This window comes from Orcinus orca, chromosome 13 (genome assembly GCF_937001465.1).
Source record: "Orcinus orca chromosome 13, mOrcOrc1.1, whole genome shotgun sequence".
NCBI lineage: Eukaryota > Metazoa > Chordata > Mammalia > Artiodactyla > Delphinidae > Orcinus > Orcinus orca.
The window spans coordinates 44,873,223-44,890,247 of NC_064571.1; the positions used below are offsets into that span (position 1 = coordinate 44,873,223).

At 40.7% G+C, this 17,025-nt stretch overlaps 2 long non-coding RNA genes across 8 annotated transcripts in view; one reads left to right on the forward strand and one right to left on the reverse strand.

Annotated features, from left to right (window-relative positions):
• Nucleotides 1–17,025, forward strand: part of LOC125960818 (uncharacterized) — a 480,299-nt gene that overhangs the window by 333,328 nt on the left and 129,946 nt on the right. The gene's annotated exons all lie outside the window — the stretch shown is intronic.
• The window catches only part of LOC117198314 (uncharacterized), a 424,014-nt gene that overhangs the window by 37,574 nt on the left and 369,415 nt on the right, over nt 1–17,025 (reverse strand). For 5 of the 7 annotated variants that reach the window (XR_007470860.1, XR_004479407.2, XR_007470861.1 and 2 more), the window contains one exon: nt 8,851–8,995. This is a non-coding gene — a long non-coding RNA (uncharacterized LOC117198314). The remainder of the gene's footprint in view (nt 1–8,850; nt 8,996–17,025) is intronic. The other 2 variants (XR_004479411.2, XR_004479410.2) reach the window with 1 other exon arrangement.

A 17,025-nucleotide genomic window follows, 5' to 3' on the forward strand; every position in this document is an offset into this window, starting at 1 on the left:
GAATGCAGTAAATATTTTCCTCCTACAAAGTAGGTGCATTTAGGGGCTCTGCAATTACTCCAAAAATGCTATTCATTAATTTGTCTATATTAATGATTTTTTATTATAATAGTTACATAATTCCCCTCCTTGGGCTCTTTACTCTTGCCATTTCTTCCCCTTAAAGTCTCTCCCAGATTTCACATGCCCTGTTCCCTCATCCGTTCAGGTCTCTGATCAAATATCATCTCCTTAGAGACACTTGTTCTCCCATCCCATTGCTTTCTCTCCTCCTCTCTGCTTTATTTATTTTTCTGTGGTATATATTATTACTGGACATTTTATTATATATTTGTTTATTTTCTGTCTCCCCTTGTTGAAAGTCAAGAGTCCTTCTGTCTAGTTCACCACTATAACCTAATACCTAGAATACTACCTGTTATAAGATGGCACCTTGACTTGAGGACACGGGGAGGGGGAAGGGGAAGCTGGGACGAAGTGAGAGAGTGGCATGGACATATATACACTACCAAACGTAAAATAGATAGCTAGTGGGAAGCAGCCGCATAGCACAGGGAGATCAGCTCAGTGCTTTGTGACCACCTAGAAGGGTGGGATGGGGAGGGTGGGAGGGAGACGCAAGAGGGAAGAGATATGGGGACATATGTATATGTATAACTGATTCACTTTGTTATAAAGCAGAAACTAATACACCATTGTAAAATTATACTCCAATAAAGATGTAAAAAAGAAAAAAGATGGCACCTTATAAACATTCAATGAATAAAAGAATGAATGAATGAACATTAGATTCCTTTGAATATTTTCAAAAGTGGCGAATCTTCATCTAGTGGATGTGAATTTGAATTTTTGAATCAGCCAAGTTCACTTAGAGCTTTCTGGTTAATAAGATGGGTGGATGAAGCTGGAGTCATTCACTCATTCATTCAAAAAATACGGACTGAGGGCAGTTGTGTGCTAGACACTGTTCTAGGTGCTAGATTATGCAGTTGGTCCCAAATGAAATGTGACTATCGAGTAAGATGATGGGCTTTATTACGGGATGGTAAACTAATTGTGAAGATTCCAAAGATGTCTCTCACAGTAGCATCAAAACTGAAACAGGAGCAAAGCTTTTAAAAATGACCACTAATGACATGGATGTGGAGGTTCTGGTATGTTTGTTTTCAAAAGACAAGTTTCAAATATTCATGATTTCATTTCCTAAAAATAGGTTTTCTCTGGTGCCCTCAGTGGGTCTTGTGGAGGCAGGAGGGGGGAGGGGTTATAGTGAGGTCTTCTCTAAATTATTTAGGACATTCCAGTGTGCAACAGACTCACCTTCCACAGCTGTTTGTGGGTGGAAAATGTGTAAGCCCGCGACTTGAAGCATAGGCATTTGGGGGGTTTCACAGGTACAGGGGAAAGTATTTTTAGATGTAAGTAAAACTCCTAAAGACACGCATTCAAATAATGTATGCAAATATATCTTGAGATTTTTGTTTCCCTCAGATTCCAGAACAGAAATTACTTGGTACGTAATTTGGGTTTATAATAGGGTCCTTTAGAACCAGGATATCTCAATCCAATTCTCCTGGGGTTAACATGGTGGTAATAAGATTAGGGACAACTACGTTGATGTGCTTGGACAAACTGGGGTGAGGGCAGCTTGTTTCAGGAGCCAGGAGAACATGCAAGTGGCTGAACCCTACCGTTCTCTGTGTGAAGCTTCCATCCCTGTTGAAGATAGTGAGTATAAATAGCAATAGCTCACACTTGTCGAGTGCTTACTATGTACCAGGCACATACGTGTCTCCCTTGCATTAATGTATTTAATCTTCATGATTCCGAAACAGGTGCTATTATTATCCCCATCTTATAGATGAGAAAACTGAGGTTCAGGGATGAAGTAATAACACTGCCTAGGGTCACCCAACCAGTAAGTGCCAAGTGTACTTTTGTGCCCCAAGGCCGATGTCACTATTCACTACGCTGAATGTCCCCTCTAGGGAATTTCACCCTAAATGTCACCCTTAAAATGTCTTTTGCCTGAAGAAACAGAAGCTTATTACATGTCTAAATCTCAAACAGAAGTGGGATTAATGTAAATGGGGAAGAGCAAGCTCATTTCCCTTCCCCCTTCTTGGAGTAGCCATAGGCAATGAGGCGTCTGGATTGCCACCAAGCACGTGTGGCCGAGCTTCCTCTGCCACTGGGATATGTGTTTCTAAACCCATCTTGCCTTTTGTGTCTCCCTTCCTTCCATCCCCAGCGCTGTGCTTGGATTTAATCTTTCTGCTTTAACTGGATTCTGAACAAGGCATTTTATTTATTTATTTAACATCTTTATTGGAGTATAATTGCTTTACAATGTTGTGTCAGTTTCTGCTGTATAACAAAGTGAATCAGCTTATGTATACATACATCCCCATATCCCCTCCCTCTTGCGTCTCCCTCCCACCCTCCCTACCCACCCCTCTAGGTGGTCACAAAGCACCAAGCTGATCTCCCTGTGCTATGCGGCTGCTTCCCACTAGCTAGCTATTTTACACTTGGTAGTGTATATATGTCCATGCCACTCTCTCACTTCGTCCCAGCTTACCCTTCCCCCCGCCCCGTGTCCTCAAGTCCATTCTCTACATCTGCTTCTTTATTCCTGTCCTGCCCCTAGTGAACAAGGCATTTTAGAGAACAGTTGGTTAATCCTCCACATGAACCAATGGCAAATTAATTCCCAGGGACATGTTTATTGGATTCTTTTCAATCACAAGGAAGAGAATTCCAGGTGACCTCCATGGAGGAGGTCTAATGCCAGGAGGCACAGACATGCAGATGACAGAGCATTGTCCCATCAGCCTGGGAACAGTGTTTCCAAACCTTGACTCTACAGTCAGCTTCACAAAGCTCCAGGTACAGCCACCCGACTGGCATGTGACCGCCTTCTCTCCATTCACCTAGCATTTTGCTTCCCAAAATATAAGCTCTGATTGGGCCTTTTCACACCACTTGGCTTGAACTCCTGTTACAGACATCCTATCTCAGGCAGGCCTGGACAGCCAGGAAATTCAGTCTCTCACATGGCAGAGAGTCCTGTCCTGTCGTAGGGGGTTGATTCAGCTTCCCATGAAGGAAATGAATGTTTCCTCTCTGCTCCACCAGCCTCAGTGTTGACTTCATCAGGCTGGTGGAAAGATGGCTATAGCAGCATATCAAGACACTAGACCATTCCAGAAGAAGAAGAGAAACCTTCTTGTGGTTCAAGGAAACTTCCAGAAAGCCCTTTTGTCATAACTCATTGCCCAGCAGTGGGTCACATACCCATTCTTGAGCCAGCCCCTGGCATGTGAAGGGAGATTCTCAGTCAGGAAGGAAGGCTGAGTTTCAGATGCTGGTGAGATGAACATGGGTCCCCTACTGCCCCATGAGGCAGAAGTGAGGCAGGCCTGCCTGGGTCCTGACCAACAAGCATTGGCCAGGTCTAGAGTCCTACAAGTCTGTGTTAGCAGTGATTCAAGTGGACCACTTTCCTTCAGAACGGAAACTTGGCCTTTCATGGATTTAGTCTTAAGATACATAACAGAAGAGGCCTACAAGGTAAGGTCCTGCATTTGAGTTGGCTCTCCAGGGCATGTCCTCTTCCGACAGGGGAATAAATCTCTCCTGGTCTTGATCCACACTACAGGAACTTGCCCAGTGTAAAAGGAACCGACCACTGCTTCTCTAATCGTTTTTGGTTTTTTTTTTTTTTTTTTGCGGTACGCGGGCCTCTCACTGTTGTGGCCCCTTCCGTTGCGGAGCACAGGCTCCGGACGCGCAGGCTCAGTGGCCATGGTTCACGGGCCCAGCCGCTCCGCAGCATGTGGGATCCTCCTGGACCGGAGTATGAACCCGTGTCCCCTGCATCGGCAGGCAGACTCTCAACCACTGTGCCACCAGGGAAGCCCTCTCTAATCGTTTTTATCTTGCTGAGAGATCACACTGCAGTTTGGGCCTGCTCGGCTGTCAGGAAGGATTGTGCTCAGACACCTACTGGGTGATTCTGGAGGGTGGCTGAGCGATTGTCCCCAGCCTGTCCCCACAGTGGTAGCTCTCATTAGGGTGTGGTGGTCAGGCCTTTCCTCTCTTGTTGTTCAGTATCTTCAGTCTGTGTGTGATAGGCTTTGACTTTCTAGCTCAATGTGGCTGAAGAGTTCCACTTGGCTTGGGAAGGTTTATTAAAGTCTGTTCCTGAAGCAGGGTCTAAGCAGAGAAGGCTGGGCAGCCAAGACGGCAAGATGCCAAGTGTCCTCAGATTGAACTTAGCCTTGTCCCGGCTGCTCTCTAGGTGCAGACCACTGTTGCTCTAGTGACAGCTCCTGCCCTGCAGCAGTCCTGATGTTAGCTGGGCCTCTGTCCTTTTGCAAATTAATAAACATTGTCTCGAGGCACCCCTCTGCCTTTCCCCCCACGTCCTGGGCCCTCCTCAAGCTGTCTGCAAGTTTTTGTGATGTGATTTCCCACGTCGTCTTCATTTGTTGACTCCGAGTAAAACACAGCCTGTCTCAACTGGAACAAGGCGGGTTTTTGGATTTTTACTCAGAATCTGGGAGAGGTGGGTGGGGGAGGTCTGGTATGTAAGCACAGCCAAGGTCTTAGTTGAATATGTAACAACCCTGTTGTCAAACTTGTTGGCTGTTCCTCCGTTGGGAATTGCTCACTGACTGACCCTCCTCCTATGGCAATGTCCTTCCCTCTTTATAACTGCCTTTATCCAGCTGTTCCCCAGACCTCGTGATTCTTAACCACTTTATTCCTTGGGGTGATTCCTGCTGTTTTGCCTTAGCCTACTAGGCCCCTCCCTGGGGCCACCTTTCTGCAACTAGACCGGCCCATCAAAAGTATGTGCCGTATAGACACAGTTCTGCCCTTAAAAATTGTGTGTTCAGCTCTACAAACGTAAACTGTTCAGATTTGTGGTTGGAATAATGCCCCCGTGCCCCTCCCTCCCTTTCCAAGTCCTAATCATTGGAACCTGTTAATTTGTTGTGATATAAAACAAAAGGGAGTCTAAGGTAGCAGATGGAATTAAGGTTGCTAACCAGCTGAACTTAATATGATTTGACTGGGCCTACCCAGATAATCCAGGATTAAAAGTAGAAGAGGGAGACAAAGACTGAAGAGACTTACAAGAAACACTCAACAACTTGTCACTAGTTTCAAGATGAAGGGACCACAGACCAAGGAATACAGGTGACCTCTAGAAACTGGAAAAGGTAATAAAACTGATTCCCCCCAGAGCCTCCAGAGGAAAAAAGCCTGGCCGACACCTTCATTTTGAAGGTTAGCCCACTGGACTTCAGACCAGTAGAGTTGTAAAGGGATAAAATTGTGATGTTTTAAGCCACTAAGTTTGTGGTAACAGAAAATTAATACAGGTCTCATGCAGAAGTTTTCCTCATTTTTACCCTATTTCCTAAAATTTTTTGATTTTTTGGAGGGTTTCCATCATCCTTCATGACAGTAGACTTCATCCCATGTAGGCCACAGTCTTCAGAGACTGGCTAATTAATTTAGTAACGGGCTGGGGAAACCACACAAGAACATAGAAAATCTAAGCCTCCACCTGGGCCAGATGACATATGATTCAGAAGCTGCTTTGGTATAACAGATACTTGACCTAACGTGAAAGTCCGTGTCCAGGTTAATGGAAGAGCATTAGGAATTCACTGACTCAGTCTTTGGCACTGATGCTGGCTGATGTGTACAGCCTCAAAGTAGAAGAAATGACTTAAAAGTGTATAATTTGTGAATTTGCCAATTGATTTTCATTTGAATAGGATCATATAGTAAAAGTGGTATAGGAAATAATTTTAATGGAAATAATTTTGTGAAATAAAGGCCACCTGGGAATATTTGAGCAATAAAAATAACTAAATAACATAAAATGGTGATACTCACTTGTCTACATCTAAGAGTGCTGGAAGGTTCTAATCAATTGTGTACATGTTATATTCTGTAGCCAGGCCAACTCAGCATTTATCAATAAGAAACTGCGAAGCACCAGATTTTGTTTTGCCTTTCTCTAAATGACTATCTTTGAGGGGCCTTCATTCTCAACAAAACTTTGCACTTTGTGTTTAAGAAATATTTTCCCCCAAAGCTCTACAAGGTAGTCTTCTGATAGAAACTGTTTCTGGTGTCTCCCCTGCTTCAACAACCCTTTGAGCACAGCAGATCCTGGAAAGACAGATGTCCAAATTAAAATAGTTAAATCTATGTGGCTGCAGGACCCATACAGCTGTGGCTTCTGTCAGCTCTTCAATAAAATATTAAATGTGTGTCTATTGTTTGGGAGCTGCCCACAGTCCCTTGTTCAGCTGGCAGAGGTTAAAGGGTATGTAGATTACTTAGCCAACTGTTTGGTAATTGTCACAGTCAGTTACTTGGTAACCCGCAGAATAGCATTCTCTCGAGGTAGAGCCTTTGTTGCTAAGCAATAAATTCAGGTAAAATAACCGTTCCCTAGTTCTTATTGGCCCAGTTTTAAAACACAGGGTATAGGTTGGGTTTTCTCCCTCATAGGCTCCCATACCTCTTTTGTTTTTCCATCCAGGCCATGAAACGAGTGCTGATAATTTGGACAGCCCTTGTTTGCTGGGATTTGTCTACTGCTGATGCAGGCTGGGGACCAAGCAAATGGCTGGAGAGCAGGATTTATTGGGGTGTGCTCTCAGGTTTCTCCTGTCATAATGTACCTTCTGGATCTTGGTCTGGAGATCGGCCAATCTGTAAGTCAGATGGGCACTAAGAAGACGAAAAGCAATGGCAGAGATTTAATGAAAAGGAAGGAAAATGTATGCCTGATGATGTTTTTCTACATTAGTATCAACCCTATAATTATTATTAATATTATTGTTATTTGTTACATCTTGAAATACCTCTTGGCCCTCAATACTTGCATAAATTTTTTTTTTTTTTTTTTTTTTTTGCAGTACGCGGGCCTCTCCTGTTGCAAAGCACAGGCTCCGGACGCGCAGGCTCAGCGGCCGTGGCTCACGGGCCCAGCCGCTCCGCGTCACATGGAATCCTCCCAGATTGGGGCACGAACCCGTGTCCCCTGCGGACTCTCAACCACTGCGCCACCAGGGAAGCCGTGCATAAATGCTTTATAAGTAAATCACTCTGTGTTACAGAGACCAAGAGCACTGGGAAGGAAGGCACTTGGGCAGGAAAATCTTAATTTAGTCCCGGCAGGACAGGTTTAAACAGGCTTCCTCCTTTAAGGGACTGGCTGCAAACAAGCTAATCAACCTGCTTCACGACTATACTTCTTCCTACCTCAAAATTTTTCAAAAGATCAGGAAATAATGTTACAGATGAATATTCCCTCACAGTTTATTTAGTCTCGCCTGGCAGTGTTTGATTAGAAGAGAATTTTAAAAGAGTCGTGTTTTGGTTCTCTTCAAAAAGTCTACAAATAACAAATGTTGGCAAGGATGTGGAGAAAAGGGTACACTGTTGGTAGGAATGTAAATTGGTGCAGCCACTGAAGAAAACAGTATGAGGGGGTTCTTCAAAAAACTAAAAATAGAACTACCATCCGACCCAGCAATTCCATTCCTGGGTATATATCCAAAAATCTAAAAACACTGCTTTGAAAAGATACATACACCCCAATGTTCATAGCAGCATTATTTACAATTGCCAAGACATGGAAACAACCCAAGTGTTCATCAACAGATGAATGGATAAAGAAGATGTGATACACACACACACACACACACACACACACACACACACACACACACACACACACAGTGGAATATTACTCAGCCATAAAAAAGAAATTTTGCCATTTGCGACGACATGGATGGACTTGGAGGACATTATGCTAAGTGAAATAAGTCAGGTGGAGAAAGATAAATGCTGTATGATATCACATATATGGAATCTAAAAATTGCAACAAACTAGTGAATATAACAGAAAGAAGCAGACAGATATAGAAAACAAACAAGTGGTTACCAGCAGGGTGGAGAGGGGCTATATAGGGGTCGGGAAGTGGGAGGTACGAAGTATTGGGTGTAAGATAGGTTCAAGGATGTATTGTACAATATTTTGTAGTAACTGTAAATAGAAAGTAACCTCTGAACATTGTATAAAAATTAAAAAAAAACCCAAACTACCATATGATCCAGAAATTCCACTTCTAGGTATATATCCAAAGAAAACACTAGTTTGAAAAGATACATGCACCTCAATGTTCATAGTAGCTTTATTTACAATAGACAAGATATGCAAGCAAACTAAGTGTCCATCAACAGATAAATGGATAAAGAATATGTTATATATATATAGATATCGATATAGATATAGATAATGGAATACTACTCAGCATAAAAAAGAATGAAATCCTGCCATTTTCAGCAACATTAATGGACCTAGAGGCTATTATGCTTAGTGAAATAAATCAGACAGAGAAGGACAAATATTGTATGTTATCATTTATATGTGGAATCTAAAAAATACAACAAACGAATGAATATAACAAAACAGACTCACAGATATAGAAAACAAACTAGTGGTTATCGGTGGGGAGAGGGAATGGGGGAGGGGCAAGACGGGGTAGGGAATTAAGAGGTACAAACTACTATGTATAAAGTAAATGAGCTATAAGAATATATTGTACAGCGCAGGGAATATACCCAATATTTTACAATAACTTTAAATGGAGTATAATCTATAAAAATATTGAATCACTATGTTGTACAACTGAAACTAATATAATGTTGTAAATCAACTATACTTTAGTAAAAAAGGAAATGACAAAATAAATGTTTTAAATAATAATAAATTAAAAAAAAAAGAAAACCTATGAATTCAAATGAGCATACCTGCCACTTGCCATGGAGAGTCACTGTTGCTCAGAGGCAGTGTTTGAATTCTGCCTGGGATTCCCATTCGCTGGGGCCTGCCACTGTCACTTCCACAGGTGAGCCTCACCTTAGGTAAATTCCATCCATGAATGTCCAGACCTGCCTTAACAGACAATTTAAAGGATAAACATTTTTGTATCTAAAAGATATATTTATGTTCAAAAGGGTTCACACACACACACAAACTCCTTCTAATAGTAATCCCCACTAGAAGATTTTAAATATGTTTCCTTTTTTTTTATGGTGAGTCAAAGCGTACCCATAAGGTATAAAAATTATGGAATGCAACATGCTTTAGGGCCAGCACAGAAGCCATTTCCTGGTCATAACCTCTCTCAAAAGACTCCCAGTTGGAATTTAAGGGCCTCTGCCAGCTGCCACTGCTCCTCTAGACTGAGTGGTGTGTAAGAGAAGCAGGAGTCTCAAACCCAATTCCCCCATTTAGCAGCTGGGCAGGCTTGGGCAGCTCAATTGACCTGTCTCCACCTCCATTTCCTCATCTTTAAAATGGGAATAAAATAAGGTTATTTAGAAACAGGGTTGTGAAAATTACATGACAATGCTTTTAACCCCCTCACCACGTAATAATCATTAGCTTTGATTATAATTCTCTCTCCTTTCGGACTGACAGTGTCTCAAATTAACATAAATTCCTGTTGAGTATGTGCTATAGGCAAGGCTCTGTGTTGGCCACTTAAGTCTTGTTACAGTTAATGGAGATAAAAGGGTATTAATACTTAATGTAATTATATGACTTTTCTAGAGAAGCGGCCTACAGAGAGCTCAAAGGAGTGACAGAGCCGAAGGCTCACCACGTGAGAGACGCGCCTCTGCTGGGCAGCAGCCTAGACACAGGATGTTTCCTGGGATAGGTCCCTGCGCTGGGATAGGGCACCAGCATTTAGCTTGGCAGACTCCCCTCGCTCCAGCGAATCCCTGGTCCACAGTAAGTGGTCAATAAACAGTTGCTCAAGTTGTTGGATCAGGAAAGGATGAAGCAGAGCAAAGGAAGAGGTCAGGTTCAAAGGGTTTCCTATAGCTTTTGTTGTTATTTTCTTGTCTGTTTCCCTTTTAAATCTAAAATGCTCTAAGTCCTTTATGGACTCCTTCACCATGTAGGAAGGTAGAGAGGCATCTTACTCTCCTTGGTATGTGGATATGAGATTACTGAGAGAACATGCATCTAAATTGGAACCCAAAAGGACAAGAGCCACACAAACAAAACAACACAACAAAACATTAATTTGGATAAAATTCCATGCAGGTCTCACTCCTTCCACATTTTCATTCACAGAGGTTCCCTTGAAATGGCAAGTTAGATAAACTAGTACTTCTATACAAAAAGAGATGTTCGGAGTCCTTCAATAAAATGAACTTAACAATAAGAAGAAAGAGACGTATTATTCTGTGCCCAGAAGGGCCACACACCCAGATGGGCTGGCCACAACTCCCATGGACATGCCCCTTGCAGCTCCGCTCCACAGAATCTTCTATTGAGCAGACCCTATCATAAACATGAACCAAGCACCAATGGCCACAAAGTAAACTGACAGATGAAAAGAACAAAAAGAATTCCCCAGCACAGTTTTGTGAGGCAAAAGAGGGGAAATCCTAGTCTGACTTCTGAGGTTAGTGACAGTTTAACTTAATAGACTCTTTTTATTGTGCAGAGTAAATATTTCGGGTTAGGAGGAATTCTTTTAAACCTTAAAGTAGGTTAAAGAAGCCCTTACTACTTCTCATCTGCAACTGGTGCATGGTACATTTGTTAGTTGATGACTCTAAGTAGAACCCAAAAGAAAATATCTTGTCACCTGTGTACATGCTGAACTGTGTTTGTTCCTAAACTTCACCCTTTGTTAGATTATCAATTGTCACATAGGTTTACAAAATTAAAATTGGGCTTTTTACTGTCTTTTCACTCCTTATATTTGCTCTATAACCTTCTTATAATGATTTCCTCATTACAATAATCTCCTTGTATATTGGAATGATTCTTTGGATCGAATTACCTCATGAAGAAATCATTTTGATATTTCAGAAATAAAACCCCTTTGGATTGAGTCCAAGAGCCACTATCACTTTAAAACAAATTGGTCTTTGTGACAAGTCATACATTAAGACTCTTGGGTGTTTTAACTTAGGTTCTGAAGAACACTCTATCTCCGATACCCAAATGTCAGAATCCTAAACTAAGACCAATTCACTTTTTTAGTTCTGTCTTGTCTCTAAGTATGAGAAGACACAATATTTTGACAGCTGAGGCACATTCTATATTTACATTTCACACAAACAAGGCACACTTGCACATTTTATCACCACACAAAATAAACCTAGAGAAACATCTTTCTTCCTGTCCCATACATGTCATTTGGCCATGAGGCATTATTCTTGTCTCCTTATTCTTATTTTTAGAGCAAGCTGTGTTTTAACTAAACTCTTTTTTTCCTGGTTTAATGGTGATCAATTAGATGACTCCTTGCCCTGCACAATGAGAGACCATCTCCCTCTCTGTATGCTGTTATTAATTCCTGAACCCAGAGCTCTTCTTAACTGGGAACAGTTCTTTTTTATTTTGAGACAGAGTATACTGCAAGAACACGCAAACAGATAGGAAAGGGCCTCCCCAAAGTATGCTCGTTTTGGAACACGCTTGTCGTTAGGATGGTGCAAATCTGCCTGATTATTTTTTATCTAGACTAAACTCCAGTGAGGATTTTTTTTTTTTTTTTTTTGGTTTGGTCTGTCCTTTTTTTTTTTTTTTTTCTTTTTTTTCTTTTTCTGTCTCACAAAAACCAAGTGTTCTCCAGCAATGAGGCAACAGAAAAAATCAATACTTGCCATGTACCATGTAACCAATAGAATAAGGGGAATGATTTATGTATGGATGGATGCAGCCTGAATCAGCTGGGGCCTCGCACAGAGAGAGAGAAAGAGAGAGAGGGAGAGACAGAGAGAGAGAGAGAGAGAACAGAGGGAGGTGGGGGGCGAGCTGAACTGCGGTGATTATTTCTACAGTGTGGCCAGATTTTTTTTCCTGCAGCAATAATCCCCTTCTCCAGCACTGCAGGACAGAGGGAAAGCCTGCAATCTGTGGAATATATGATGGCTCAGCTCTCCCTCCTTTCCTCAGAGTCCTGATGCCTTGTTCATACTAAGGTACACTGAGAAGGGGAAGATGATGTATGGCCTGTAGCCCTTCAACCTTCCAGTCATCTCCATCCTAAGAAAGGCTAGTGATGGGTCGACAGCACTAGTTGACAGAGAGTCAAATTATCAACAGGATTTAAAAACAATAAAACGTTCCAGCACCGCTTCCTAAGAAGACCAGCAGGAAGGGCTTACAGACAAGAACTACTCTATACTCCATGAGTTTCTGCTGGAAATATAGTTTGGTTAACTGGAAATCCAGAGCGCTGCAGCATTTAAAGGTATTTAATCTTGAAGGTAACTTTTAGGGTAACTGATACTCTTGCTGAAAGCTTAGATATTAACTGTACTTATGTGCTTGTGGTGTGAAGGTGCAACTAGACGGCACCGAATCCAGCTACTTCCTAGCTGGATACATGGCACTATTGTATATGGAATTCTGGTGGTTGGGACTTTAAACTGGGTTAAACGTTTGCTTTAGAATGACATAATATACAGATTTAAATGACATGTTTTATTAAATTCCTACTCCCTGCTTCAAACTCAGGATGAACCATGTAAGACTTTGTGAAAGGCATATATGACCATTTCTTGGGAATATCTTTGTTTTTTGAAATGTATTTAAATAGATCTAAATTTATTTTTGTAAATTACCTTCCTTCTACATTGTGCTTGAAACTCTAGGGAGCTTAACAGCATTATATTTCTATCAGTCTGTTGAAAAAGACTGAAATATGTCCTTTTATGAGGAACATTGATACCATATAATTTTTAACAATGTTTTTTGCATCCTTTAACCCAAATACAGTGTTAATATCACAGTTAGGTATTCCCCTAAAATATCCTATGTTCTATCTATGATCTATTACACTGCACATAATACTTGGAAAGATATTTTAAATACAGAATGTAGCAGAATAATGCCATGCCATTAATGTATGCTTAATTTGGAGCTGGTAGTGTTAATACCCATAAGCTGTTAAAATAGCTTTTTATTCCCCCTTCAGTTGAAAGTATCCATTCAACTCAACATTACTGTACACTCTGTTGACAAAATATCATGTTGCTTTTTCAAATATGTATGTTCTCTAAAAATTATCTTAAATTCTCATAACAAAATTCCATGTTGTTTTTTAAATACATATATTCAAAGTGTACAGAATGGCAATTTTAACATTTTTCCAAATATATATTTGTTATCTAGTTTTTTCTTTCATTTATTGCATAACTATCTTTTTGTTTCTGGAATATTGTATTTAGTCCCTCATTTACATTTATTTAGCAGTACATTTATTTAGCAGTCGTGTGCATACATAGGATTAAGGATTAGAAGCAAAGAGTAGAGAACTAGAAAAGTATATAGAACTATTCTCAGTAGTCTTCATCTTTTAAATGACTCTTCATACTTTAATATCATTTTTTATGGGTGTTATTGAAGAGCAGTTAAGTTGAAACACTATTAGTTATAAATCAGTAATACTCTCATGTCTTCATTTAAATACCTAGTCACTGAGAGATTTGATCTACCCTGTTCTTTGCAAAACTATTTTGGGAAGATTTCTATGTAAATTAAATAAATGCATATGATGTCTTTCCTCTAAACAAAATTAGAGCAATAAAAATGCAGTCCACAAGTAAACTATATGTAGTAAGACATCTTTCAGTAATTTTAATACAAAACTGATGACCCAAACCAGCAGAAAGTATGCACAATTATTTTGAATGGGGGAGGCCAAGTAGATATCTGCTGCCTTCACATAAGGACAGATAAACCTTGTTTTTTACCTTTTGATCTGGATCATCATTCTCTCTTTCACTCTTCTATTGGCCCAAACAGGTAAAACAACAGAAACCCCTTACCGTCTTCACTTTTGGTTCCACTGCCTCAGTCAAGCTGTCCAGCTGAGGGTTAATAAACACAGAAAATCTGGAGATGGTCCCAATATAGTGAGGACCTTGAAGACCAAGATCAACGCTGCAGGTACCACAGCCAGAAGGAACATTATTAGTGCCCTACAAGCAGGTATGGGCTCCCCCAGAAAACTAAAGCACACGGGAATGAAGAAGCATGATCACAAGCAAGGTGCTGCTGAACTCTAAGGTAAGCACAAGCAGGACCTTGTTGCAGGTTTATTTTTAGAGATGTGTTGCCGCCACTTAAGAAAAACTGTTATCTATAGCAGAGAAAAAGAGTAAAAGTCTGCCAAAGGCCACAGTTTATTTAAGTCAAGCCACGTCTACTATATTATTTGAGATGGGCCTTAAGGCCGCAGGTACCGGAGTGTCAGCACACAGAGAATTCTGGCCCCAACAATAGGAGAAACACGGAGAATGAGTGATAAACTAACTGCAGTTAGGAGATGAGTAAACAGGAAACCCAAGAATTGGATTTCATTGTTAGTTAACAGATTGCAAACAGCATCCTTTTGTTTGAAAAGTTTATATCTATTAAACATAACTTTCCAAGTTCTAATAAAAGCTGAATAATCCTTCTCCCCAGTTCGAGAGTAAGTTCCTGTAAACACCTGGAGTTAAAATGCATAAATGAAACTCAGGTTGGCATCTTATGCCATGACAAAAAAAATAAATAAAAATCTTCTCATTGTGAACGGGGTCTTCAGTAGACATCTGCTATGCTTTTTTTCCTTTATCGGTGGTTAGTTTCACTGATGAAATAACCGTTAAAGAGAAAATCAATATCTGAGCTTATCCACCTGCTTTGTTTTAGTACCTCAAATTATTTTAAAAACTGATTAACACGAATAACTCACTATTTAGGAAATACAACAAATGAGTGTTTCACATTGCTACTCTAGCATCCACAGAAAGAAAGAAAGAAAGAAAGAAAGAAAGAAAGGGGGGGAGGGAGGGAGGGAGGGAGGAAGGAAGGAAGGAAGGAAGGAAGGGAAAAGGTAATATCCAGTTCTCATTTACTTAACGATTCATTAATCCACATAATAGAAATAAATGAAAGAGCTAATAAAAACATCCACATTTTTACTTTCTAAAAGTCTAATTTCATCCTTGCACTAAAATGAAAAATAAAATAAACGAAAACATTCTAATGTGAAAAATCAATATTATTACTTCTAAAGAAGTCTGTTTATACCTGAGAGAGAACTTTCAGGCTCTCCATAAAAGAACTGTCTCTCACTCACTTGGTTTCTTTTTCCTTCAATTAGCCTATAGCAGCCAGAGCATCTTGGGCTAGTCTAGTTTAATCTGAACATAATTGGATGGCAAGTTTCTATTCTCTAATGTGAATGAACTCACCTTAAAAACACATAGAACTTAGATTCTATTTAACATAAAGGTTAAATAAGGACAACAAAAAGTGACATTGCATTTCTGTTCACTGATATGCTATTAAATATGATTACCTATACTTTCCAGACCTTGCCTAGGCATGGAAGCACAGGCAACATCTGCTGAAAATATTCAAAGACAGATGCCCAAACCTGTACCTCAACTGATTTGCCTGGTAGCGTGAGCTTCCTAGGCCCTCATCCTGGCTGTTCGCATTTGCATCTGTATAGATTATGTGAAGATATAGATCCTCTCAGAAAGCTGTCTAGTTCTAGCTACAACTTAATGGTTTTACTGTATGGGCTGCTTCATTTATTTGACCAGAATTTTTCTCCTATAAGATCTAAATGAGAGCCCATCCTCCCCCCTCCCCAGGGAATAATGCAAAAGATGGGAGGTTCTTAATAAAACAATTAATCGTGATAAATTTCTGGTTTTTGCTCCTTCGGCCAGGGCTATTTCCATGGCAACATCCTCTCATCCTATTGTTGGGTTGTTCTTCATTCACACAGCAGGTTAAGCCCAGGGCAGCGAGGGCAAGCTGATGGTCAGCCTTTATTTTCTCCGGCCCTTCAACAAAGGTTAGTTGAGGTCACCAGAAGCCAAAGGGTAATTACTTTTCCTCCATAGGGTTAAAGGTACACAGATTGCTATTGCGACAACTGTATGGATGACCTTCAGCTTTTGACGCTCAATCTTCTTTTCTTTCATCAGAGTGAATAAGTGTGATATAAAAGTGGTGATGCACCCCCATGCCTGAAATTCAGAATAGAAAGCCAAACGTCTTTTTATTTTGTAAAGCTACTATCTATTAGTATAATATACTCTTGGAATCAATTGGAAAACCCAATGCATAAAAGGTTTCCTATCCCTTAAATAGGAAAAAACAAAACAAAACTAAAAGCCTCATGGCAGAAAATTGCAGCTGTTCACTGGCTTTCTTATTTATTTTGATATTCATAATTTCCCAGGCTTCAGTCATCTTCCTGAGGGTGTGTTCTTTAAGGCTGAGAAGCAAATGGAAGGTTTCCTGGCTCCTCGAAGCATCTGGGGCTCTATTTTTTCCCTTCAAACATCAATTGCGACCTTGTCCCTCTAAAACTGACTAAAAGTCAGATTGAAATGAGTTTTCTCTCTTTGCTTCTCTATTCTCAAAGAAAGACAGCCTCTAAATTAATTTTCAGGGGTATGGAGGGAGATCTTTTGAAAATGAGTGATTAAGACACTTTGCCCACTAATTTGAAGAGCCACTTTGAGATTCGGGCTAGTTATTTTAATCTGGAATGTCAAAAAAATGATTATTATCATTTTGGGGGGGGGCTCCCAAAATGGAGCCAACCACCAGACTGATGGATGCATTTGCCATGGGTCTACCACCAGGCAAAGAGACTTTCAGCTCCCTGGACATGATGGCTTTGCTAATGGTTCATCTCAACAGACACACAGAAGGGAGCCTGAGCCCCTTCATGGGAGATGGGTTAACATCACCTGAAAGAGCCACTTGGCCCAGTCTGCAGCCTTAGCCACAGGGAACCATTCCCCTGAGTCTCATCGTCTTTGTCCAAGAAGTTGCCTTGGTGAGAGGAGCGTAAAGGGAAGTGAGAGTAGACTGCCCCCGACTCCCACCTCAAGAGGAAGGCGGAGACATTTTTTTCTGTCCCTTTCTCAGATTCACCC